The sequence below is a fragment of the Balaenoptera borealis genome (genome assembly GCF_965194805.1).
Source record: "Balaenoptera borealis genome assembly, chromosome: X".
Classification (NCBI taxonomy): Eukaryota; Metazoa; Chordata; class Mammalia; order Artiodactyla; family Balaenopteridae; genus Balaenoptera; species Balaenoptera borealis.
In genome coordinates, this window is record NC_138881.1 from 62,954,911 (window position 1) to 62,966,470 (window position 11,560).

The following is an 11,560-nucleotide window of genomic DNA, read 5'->3' on the forward strand; positions in this document are numbered from 1 at the left end:
CAAGCTGTTTTTTTGTGCCATTTATAAAAAATGAACAAAGTTCTTTCTGATGAATGATAGTATACTTCTAATATCCTAAGGAGAGGTTTGCTTTCAGAAGAAGCAATGATATTTCCTCTCCCAGGAATGGATCTTCCTTCACTCAAAAACAAAAACAACAACAACAAAACTTATTTGTTAAGCTTTAATGGACTTTATCATATATTTTCAAAATTAAATTTTTAATATTGAAAGTAAATTCAAGAAGTCAACTCATAAAATTCTCTGCTGTAGAGTTAAATTTCCTAAAGTACTTAATTAGATAAAACAGATGTCAGTCCAATTCTTTAAAATCTCTAGGGACAGAGATTCTACTACCTCCTTCGAAACATCATTCTAGAGTTTAATCTTATTACTAGTTTATATGAGTAAAAACTCCCATTACATACAAAAAATAACAAAGTCTCAAAGTGTGATTAATTGAATGACACTGTGGCAAGAAACTGTAATTTTGAGTACTGATTTTATTTCCTGCTCTTTTCTTATTTTTAATGGAACTCATCCTTATGCTTTCACATTTACCATTCACTGATATTTGGACACAATCACACTGCCACACGTTGACCTTTATGAGCCTGGTTCCTTTTCTTTGAATAAGGAAGTATATGGTCAGTAAGCTTTTTTTTTTTTCTTTTCTTTTCTTTTTTTTTTACAAGTACATTACTGCTTTATGGGTAAGCATTATTGTCACTTCCTTTGATTAATAGGTCTTACTATACTTTGTTGATATATTGGGATCTGCATTGCTCTTCTTCAGGTTTCTTGTGTTAGTGTAATGGCTTTTCTCTCTCTTTTTTTAATTGGGGTATAGTTGTTTTACAATGTTGTGTTATTTTCTACTGTACAGCGACGTGGAGTTCCCTGTGCTATACAGCAGGTTCTTATTAGTTATCTATTTTATACATATTAGTGTATATATGTCAATCCCAATCTCCCAATTCATCCCACCCACCCTTTCCCCACTTGGTGTCCATACATTTGTTCTCTGAATCTGTGTCTCTATTTCTGCCTTGCAAACCAGTTCATCTGTACCATTTTTCTAGCTTCCACAAATATGTGTTAATATATGATATTTTTTTTTCTCTTTCTGACTTACTTCACTCTGTATGACAGTCTCCAGGTCCATCCACGTCTCTACAAATGACCCAATTTCGTTCCTTTTTATGGCTGAGTAATATTCCATTGTATATATGTACCACATCTTCTTTATCCATTCGTCTGTTGATGGACATTTAGGTTGCTTCTATCTAATGGCTTTTTATTTGTCTTTTTTGGCTGCATTGGGTCTTCGTTGCTGCACGTGGGCTTTCTCTAGTTGTGGTGAGCGGGGGCTACTCTTCGTTGCAGTGTGTGGGCTTCTCATTGTGGTGGCTTTTCTTGTTGCGGAGCATGGGCTCTATGTGCACAAGCTTCAGTAGTTGCGGTGCATGGGCTCAGTAGTTGTGGCTCGCGTGCTCTAGAGTGCAGGCTCAGTATTTGTGGTGCACAGGCTTAGTTGCTCCGTGGCATGTGGGATCTTCCTGGACTAGGGATCGAACCCGTGTCCCCTACACTGGCAGGCAGATTCTTAACAATTGTGCCACGAGGGAAGTCCCTAATGGCTTTTAAATAGAAATAAGTTAATTGTTTCTAATCAGTGGTGATCTGTGCCTCCAGTTTTTCCAAAGGATAAAATTCTCTTGAAAGTAAATACATTGCTGCCAATCTATAAGTAAGGCATAGATAGAAAGGAAAAGAATGGGAATGTAATCTTTGAGGATCTATTCCACATCAGTTTTTGTACTTCAGGATGTAATTTGTATAGTGTTCAAAAATATTTATTGAATGAAATAATTGATTATATATGTATATCAGTTATTCCTGACTCAGGAAGTTAATGAAAGCAAATATAGTGTACTTTTCTATTAAATTTTTTCATAATTTAATTTTGCTCCTTTAGCTCCTGATTAGCAAATGACTGCTCAGAAGTCTCACCCTGACTCTTAGAAACAAAACCCATGGGCTTGGTTAGCAAACCCATATTCAAACCTGAACATAGAAGTGGCCAATTAGGATTAATTAGGCTAATTGACAAATATAAATCTTATTATAAATTTTGAATCTTCCACAAATATGTAGTATGATGAATCCTTGTAATTCTTAGATTTAACTAACTAAGAGTAAATCTTAGATTTAAACTAACATCTGGAAAGCCTGGGTATTTGTTTTGTTTTGTTTTTAGCTTTACTGTCTTAGGACAGCAAAACTGTATAGACTAGTGACTGGATTAAAGAATTAAATGTAATAAAACACAAGACATTAAATTGCCCATTTTAATTGATGGTCTCTTACTGTAGTCATTATGCACCCTAATTAGCTTTGTAGTATGATGCTCTCTGAATGGACTGAAAATAGAATCCCCCAGTGGTTTCTGCTCATACCTTGACCCCATCCTTGGAAATTATCACCCATTAGGCCTAGGTTCTTCAACCTGTATACAGGGTTGAAGGAGTAGAGAACCGCTCCTGACTCCAACATAACTGAAGATCCATTGGTTAGCTGAGATGTGGAGCAGACCCTAGCTCTGCTTGTTGTCAGTTGGCTGACACTAGGCTTGTTGCTCAATGACTTGAGACCTCCAATTCATCATAGTTCTGGAGGCTTGACGTCCAAAACCAAGGTGTTATCAGGGTCAAGGTCCTTCCAAAACCTTCTTGCCTCTTCCAGTTTCTGGTAGGCCCAGGCATTCCTTGGCTTGAGGATGCCATCACCCCAATCTTTGACTCTGTCATCACATGGCTATGTTCTCCTTGTGTCTGTCCTTGCATTTTCACATTTTTCTGCCATGGTATTTATTCAGTGAGTGATATTACTATGAAATTTTTCACACGAACCCTATTTACCAGGGCCTGAAAACTTTTTATTGTTAACCAGGAAGAGTTCATTGAAATTCTCTACCATACTTGTGTTAGAGCTGGTCGTGTTAATCATCCATCTTAGAACATTAACTATAATTTCAAATATTAAATTAGAATGGCTACACAAATGGATGCAGAGACCACACAAACAAGTTGTATTGAGCTAGAGGTTAAATGATACATTAATAGATTTCACGTGATCTTAAAATATGAAGAGGAGTGTTAATACCTCTGAGACCTTACCGAGGGTACAAGCATTTGAAATTACTATGAAGGCTTCACTTGATTATATTACTCTTCATTTTTCCTTTTTCCTAAACACAGATAGAAATGGCAGGACCTCAGGGAAAGCAAAATCCTGAACTACTATTTTTGAAAAGGACACTCAGCAACAAGTCTAGAAAGCTGTTTTTGTTTTCTTCATTCTATTTTGTGTGCTCTGCTTAAGAAAGCCTTAACACCAGAGTTTTAATCAGGAGGGGAAGTCAGCTGGGAGAACAACTGGCTCAACCAAGGGTTCACTTAATTAATTCCTAATTATTCCATAACTGAAAATTTGATTCTCAGATTATCAAGGCCTAAACTTTCCTCTTCATTTGTATTTTAGACCTCTGGTCATCTTGCCATTCCCCCATTATCAGTGGGCTAAAGTGAGATAAAAGAAAGGGTAAGTAACCGATTTTCATATGTTAATGAATCTGGTTGGTGGATAGGAAATTGAAATGGGACTTAACAATTTTTTATGAATTTCATGTATTTCTGAGAATTCCTGACCACCATGAAGTTAGCTAATAGTTCATTGTTTTAGTGCCAGTTATTTATTGTGGTATAAATGAGTGATAGGTGTTGCATTAAAAGAAAAATAAGCAGAAGGAGGGAACATGAATGGCCAGAAAACCTACAAACTAAATTAAGGGAGCCAAACATGGGAAAAATCAGAAACTTTCAGGACTGTGGAGTATTTAGATACTCCCTTTACAGGAAGTTTGCTGAATCCCGGACTAAACCATCTGAGATTTCTTCCAATTCTGATAATCTATACAACTATGAAATTATTAAGTTAATAATGAAATTATTAACTTATAATTGCATCCTATTTATAAACTTGCAGCATCTAATTTATGCAGTGGCTTTTCTTTATAGACAGCCTGGCATCTAATATTACTAGTGGAAGAAGGGTTTGTTCTTCATGTTTCATGACTACAGTTAAAGGCAGCATCTATAGAGGTTTTTGTTGTTGTTCTTTCTTTTTATATCATCATTAAAAATGTTTCAAGTGAGGTAAATGAACCTTTGGAAATAGCAGTTGAAGACTCCTATAATTGAAACCAGAAGAAAAACTGTTTGAGGATACCAATTTCTTACTTCAATGGCATCACTTGGAATACAGAAGTAAAATACTAGCAACAACATACTACAGTGTCAGCATATGTACAAAACACATCTTGTATCATGAATCACAAAACACAGGCTATAGTCAATACACTTATTCTGTATCCATTAGCAGTAACTTCCCATCCCCCCACAACACACTCCTATCTCTAGGCAACTACTAATCTACCGTCTATCTCTATAGATTTGCATGTTCTAGAATGGAAGCATCCATATGTAACATGGATTTGTTCTTTGTTCTTTTTTATTGTCAAGTATTCCATGGCATGGATAGAAAAGATTTTATTTACCATTCATCAGTTGATGTACATTTGAGTTGTTTACATTTTTTGGTTATTAGGAATGACATTACTATGAATGCTCATGTATGAGTTTTTGTGTGGACGTATGTTTTCACTTCTTGGGCATTATATCTAGGAGTGGAGCTTCTGGGTCATATAGTATTTCTAAGTTTTTGAGGAACTGTCAGACTGTTTTCCATAGTAGCTGCACCATTTTACATTCCTACCAGCAATGTATGAGGGTTCCAACTTCTCCACATCCTTGCCAACATTATTATTTTCTGTGTTTTTGATTATAGTCAGTGTGAAGTTGTATCTATCTCTGTGGTTTTGATATGAATTTCCCTAATGGCTACCTTTTCATGTGCTTATTGGACATTTGTATATTTTCTTTGGAAAATTTCTATTCAGATCTTCAGCCCATTTTTTAATTGGGTTATTAGATTTTTTAATTATCGAGTTGTAATTATATTTATATATTCTTTCTATATTCTGGATACAGTCTCTTATCAGATATATGATTTGTAAATATTTTGTCCCATTCTAAGTGTCTTTTATCTTTCTTGATGGCATCATTTGGAGCACAAAAGTTGTTGCACTGTTGATTTGATGATGTTCAATTTATCTATTTTCTCTTATGTTGCTTGTGCTGTTGATGTCTCATCTAAGAAACCATTGCCTAACCAAAGGTCATGAAGACTTACTATGTTTTCTTCTAAGAGTTTTATAGTTTTAGCTCTTACATTTAGGTTTACGATCTACTTTGACTTAATTTTTATATATGGTGTAAAGGAGTTTACCTTCATTGTTTTGCATGTGGATATCCAGTTGTCAAAACACCATTTGTTGAAGAGAATGTTCATTCCCCATTGAATCATCTTGGCACCCTTTGTCGGAAATCAATTGGCCATAAATGTAATGGTTTATTTCTGGACTCTCAATTCTACTCCACTGATTTATATTTCTATCCTTATATCAGTACTGTACACATCTTGATTACTGTAGCTTTGGGGTAAGTTTTACAGTTTGGAAGTTGAGAGTCCTCCAACTTTCTTTTTATTGCCTATTTGCCCTGGCTAGAACCTCCAGTACAATAACAAATAGAAGTGGTAAGACCAAACATTCTTGTCTCATTCCTGATGTTAGGAGGACAGCATTCAGTCTTTCACTATTAAGTATGATGTTAACTGTGAGTTTTTCATAGATGGCCTTTATCAGGTTGAGGAAGTTTCCTTGTATGCCTAGTTTATTAAGCATTTTTATCATGAAAGGGTGTTGGATTTTGTCAAATGCTTTTTCTATATCTAATGAAATGATCATATGGTTTTTGTCCTTTATTCTATTACAATAGTGTATTACATTGATTTTTGGATGTTTTATTAATCTTGTATTCCTGGGATAACTCCCACTTGGCTATGCTCTACAATACTTTTAAAAAGTTGCTGGATTGTTTACTAGTATTTTGTTGAAGACATCTGTTATCTATACACATAAGGGATATTGTTCTGCAGTTTTCATGTGATGTCTTCTATTTTGGTATCAGGATGATACAGGTCTCACAGAATGACTTCAGAAGAATTCCCTCCTCTTCTATTTTTTTTTTTTTTTTTGGAAAAGTTTGTGAGGTATTGGTATTAATCCTTCTTTAAATCTCTGGTAGAATTCAGTGATGAAGCAATCTAGGCCTGGGCTTTTCTTTTTGGGTAGTTTTGGATTAGAAATTTAATTTTTTTACTTCTTATAGACCTATTCGGCTTGGCTATTTCTTCTTAAGTCAGTTTTGGTAGGTTGTATCGTTCTAAGAATTTGTCCATTTCCTCTAAGTTATCTGCTTTGTTGGCACACAATTGTTCATAGTCTTTTTCAGTCTTTTTTATTTCTGTAAGATCAGTAGTGATATCCTCTTTCATTCTTTTACTAATTTGAGTCTTCACTATTTTGTTACTGGTGAGGCTAGTTAAGAGTTAAAAATGTTGATCTTTCCAAAGAACCAACTTGTGATTTTGTTAATTTTCCCTATTAACTTTATATTCTCTATTTCACTAATTTATGCCCTAATCTTTGTTATTTCTTTTCTTCTGCCTGCTTTGGGTTCAGTTTGGTCTTCTTTTTCTAGTTTAAGGCAGAAGTTTAGGTTATTGTTTTGAGATGTTCCTTCTTTTTAAATATAGATATTTACAGCTATAAACTGCTCTCCAATGACAATTTTACCTTCATCCCATATGTTTTTGTTGTGTTTTCATTTTCATTCATCTCAAAGTATTTTCTAATTTCCCTTGTAATTTTTGACCCATATTTAAAGTGTCTAATTTCCTTCTGAAGTCCCCAAGTTTTTCTCCTTTATTACTGATTTCTAATATATTGTGGTCAGAGAACACTCTTTGTATGATTTCAATCTTTTTAAACTTATTGAAGCTTGTTTTATGGCCCAGCATATGGTCTATGAAGAATGTTCCATGCACACTTGAGCAAATTGTGTATTTCCATTGTATTCCCTTGTTGATCTTCTGCCCAATTGTTCTATCCATTATTAAGTGGGGCCTTGAAATCTCACACTATCATTGTTGAATTGTCTATTTATCCCTTTAATTCTGTCAAGTTTTTGTTTCATCTATTTTGATAGGTTCTTAGGTGCATATATGTTTTAAATTGTCATATCTTCCTGACAGATTGAATCTTTAATCATTGTGAAATGTCCCTTTTTATCTTTAGTAACATTTATTTGTTTTAAGGTGAATTTCATCTGATATTAATATAGTTACTCCAACAATTTTATGGTTGGTGCTTGCATGGTATATATATATATATTTTTTCTATCCTTTTACTTTCAACTTATTTGTATCTTTGACTATGGCGTGCTTCTCCCATAGACAGCATATCTGTTGAATCAAGTTGGATCTTGATTTTTAAAATTCAATCTGCAATCTCTGCCTTTTGATTTAATTAATTCATATTTAATGTTGTTATTGATATGGCTGGGTATACGTCTTCCATTTCAACTTTCTTCTATATGCCTCATGTCTTTTTTTCTGTTCCTCAATTATTGTCTTCTTTTGTATGAAGTGGATATGTTTCAGTGTAATATTTTGATCCCTTTAATATTTTAAGTGTATTTTTAAGAGTTATTTTCCTGGTGGTAGTTTTAGGGCTTACAATATACATTCTAACTTACCAGAATTTACTTCATTTACACTGATTAATTCCAGTGAAATATAGAAACTTTACTCCTATATAGCTCCTTTCCATACCAACCTTTTTGTACTATTATTATTATATATATTACATCTATATATGTTACAAACTAAATAGCTATAATTATTACTTTATATGATCTTATATCTTTTAAGACAGCTAAGAGGAGTGCAGGTATATATTCATAGTTTGTCATATTGACCATATTATATATCATTTCTGGCTCTCTTCATTTGTTCTTGTATATTCTAGGTATCATCTGCTATCATTTTCTTACTCCAAGACAGCTCTGTTTCCACCCCCAACAGAAGAATGATACACATATTATTTCATGTGGTTACTTTCTAAGTCAAAAGAAGTTTTTAAGTTTCTTAAGAGAAGAAAGGAAAAACATGAAACTATACTCTTTTGCAAGTACCTATATGAGTGCCTTTATTGGTGCTCTTTGTTTTTTCATGTGGATTTGAATTACTGCCTGGTGTCACTTGCTTTTTGCCTGAATACTTCCTTTTATGTTTCTTGTAATATAGGTCTACTAGCAATGGACTTTCTTTTTATTTATCTGGTAACATCTTTATTCCACCTTTATTTTTGAATGATAGTTTTGAATATAATATTCTTGGTTGATAGTTTTTTACTTTCAGCAATTTGAACATGTCATCCTTCTGTCTTCTGGCTTTCACTGTTTCTAATGAAACTTAACCTGTTAATCATGTTGGAGTTTCCCTGTATGTGATATCATTTTTCTCTTACTGCTTTCATGAGCTTTCTCATCTTTAGCTTTCAACATTTGACTATCATGTGTCTGAGTGTGGGATCTCTGCGTTCATGCTACTTGGTGTTTGTTGGGCTTCTTTGATGTGTAGACTGATGTTTTTCATCAAATTTAGACATTTTCATCCATCTCTTTAATATTGCTTTTCTGCTCCTTTCCTCTCCTCTGGTACTCCCATTATGCATATTCCCATTGGTATGCTTAATGGTGTTCCACATTTCTCTGAAGTTATTTTTCTTCATTACTTTTTCTCTTTGGTCTTCAGATTGCATAATCTCTATTGATTTATCTTCAAGTTCACTGATTCTTTCTTCAGTCAGCTCAACTATACTATTGAGCTCCTCTAGTAAATTTCTCATTTCATTCATTGTATTTCTCAACTTGAGAATTTCCATTTGGTTCTTTTTATTTTTTTAATTCTATTTCTTTATTGACAAATCTTTGTCTGCTACATCCATCATCTGGGCCCTTTCTAAGGCAATGGTTATTGCCTGCTCCCCCCAACCCCCATGCATCTGGGTAACTTTGTTCCTTTGCATGTTTTATAAATGTTATAAACTGGACATTTTATGTAGTATCTTATATCATCTCTGGATAATGATCCTCTTCCTCTGGGGGATTCTTACTTGCTTGGTTGTTTATTTCTCCTGCAGTATGCAGTCTGATATCATCTTTCTCTATCTTTTAGTCTAGCTACCTAAGGGTTGCCCCTGGCTTGGCATAAAGCAATTACTGGTCAGTAAGATTTTTACCCTTTACCACTGGATATGTGTGTGCTTGGAGGCTGCTATCATAGTTCAGAAAAGTTGACTTTTGACCCATGTTCAGCCAGGGACTAGTAGCTTGGAGGCACCTTCTCTGTTCTGAGAGGGCACAGCCTTGGACATACAGTCTTCGATTGCCAGGAATGAAGGTGATTTTATTTTTAAGCCTGTGCTCCTAGGGTCAGAGCAACATTTTGTTCAGTCAGTATTTGGTCAAGTTCCTTGTGCCAATCAAGCTTTTGCCATGTGTTGATGGGTCTGCATGTATTGGGAAATACTTTTAAATCTGTCCCACGTTCTTCTCTGATTGTCCTGAGTGGGTGCAGCCCAGCACATGCACAGTCTTTTCAATCCCGAGTTGACTGTACTTGCAGGAGGACTCCTCTGGGCTCCCTCTGGTTTCTATTAAAACTTCTGGTTCCTCTGCTGCTTTGCTTGCACCAGCTCCTCCTAATTGCTCTCCACCAAGATCTCCATTGTTTTTAACAATGCCCTTAGGGATGGAGTTCTCCATGCTCTGTTTCAATGAAGTCAGTGTTCTGAGGCAGACCTGTGGAACTTTTTGTCCTCATTGAGTGCCTTTCCCTTTGGAAAAAACCTCTGCATCACTGAACCAGAGCTAGGGGCAGGGGGCCCAGAGTGAAACCACCACTCTGAGTGGGCACCAGGGCATGGTGGCAGTCCCTAGTACTCTCGGTTTTTCTCTGAGTGAAACCTCTAACCTTTGAGTTAGCTGAGGTGGAAAAAATCAGTGCCCCAGTATACTCAGCTTGTGCATGGAGTAGTGCTTCCACCCTAAGAGTGGGGGCTCGGTGGTGGAAGGGATCTCCAGTACTCTTGGTTGTGCCTACTTGGAATGGTTTTTACAACACAGTGTTGGGGAGATGGGAAATGTAGGCAGCTACCTTGCCAGGGTGAAACTGTAGCCCCAGAGTAGGAGTTGGGGAGAGAGGGAGCCCTACCTTCCCCTAACATCTTCAACACACCTGAAGAGAATAGAGCACTAAGGGTTGAGCTTCTGTAACAAAGACCTGGTGAGGTGGAGAGTATGCAGGTAATTCCTCAAATGCCACAGACTCCTGCTGTCCTTACTGAGACTTAAGTCTCTCAAATGAATATTTCTCCATTTGCTTTATGCCATTTGGACAATTTCTAGATACTTTAAATGATTTTTTAAAAATAATTTTTACCAGTTAAGTTGTTGTTTTGTTAGAGAGGGTCTACTGAACCCCTTACTTTACCATTCTGGATGTCTCACCCGTCTCTCTCTATATATATTTAACATCTTTATTGGAGTATAATTGCTTTATAGTGGTGTGTTAGTTTCTGCTTTATAACAAAGTGAATCAGCTATACATATACATATATCTCCATATCTCCTCCCTCTGGCGTCTCCCTCCTACCCTCCCTATCCCACCCCTCTAGGTGGTCACAAAGCACTGAGCTGACCTCCGTGCTATGCGTCTGCTTCCCACTAGCTATCTATTTTACATTTGGTAGTATATGTAAGTCCATGCCACTCTCTCACTTCATCCCAGCTTGCCCTTCTCCCTCCCTGTGTCCTCAAGTCCATTCTCTACGCCTGCATCCTGCCCCTAGGTTCTTCACAACCATTTTTTTTTTTTAGATTCCATATATATGTGTTAGCATACGGTATTTGTTTTTCTCTTTCTGACTTACTTCACTCTGTATGACAGACTCTAGGTCCATCCACCTCACTACAAATAACTCAATTTCATTTCTTTTTATGGCTGAGTAATATTCCATTGTATATATGTGCCACATCTTCTTTATCCATTCGTCTGTCGATGGACACCTATGTTGCTTCCATGTCCTGGCTATTGTAAATACAGCTGCAGTGAACATTGTGGTACATGACTCTTTTTGAATTCTGGTATTCTCCAGGTATATGCCCAGTAGTGGGATTGCTGGGTTGTGTGGTAGTTCTCTTTTCAGTTTTTTAAGGAACCTCCATACTGTTCTCCATAGTGGCTGTATCAATTTACATTCCCACCAACAGTGCAAGAGGGTTCCCTTTTCTCCACACCCTCTCCAGCATTTATTGTTTGTAGATTTTTTTTGATGCATCAATATATTTTTGAACATAACTTCTGAGTGGAAAAGTCATTCAGCAAAAAGAGAAATGGATTGGGTGTCAGGACCCAGAATTTTCATCCCAACTTGGCTAACAGTAAGCTCAGTGACTTCTGAAGTACAGTT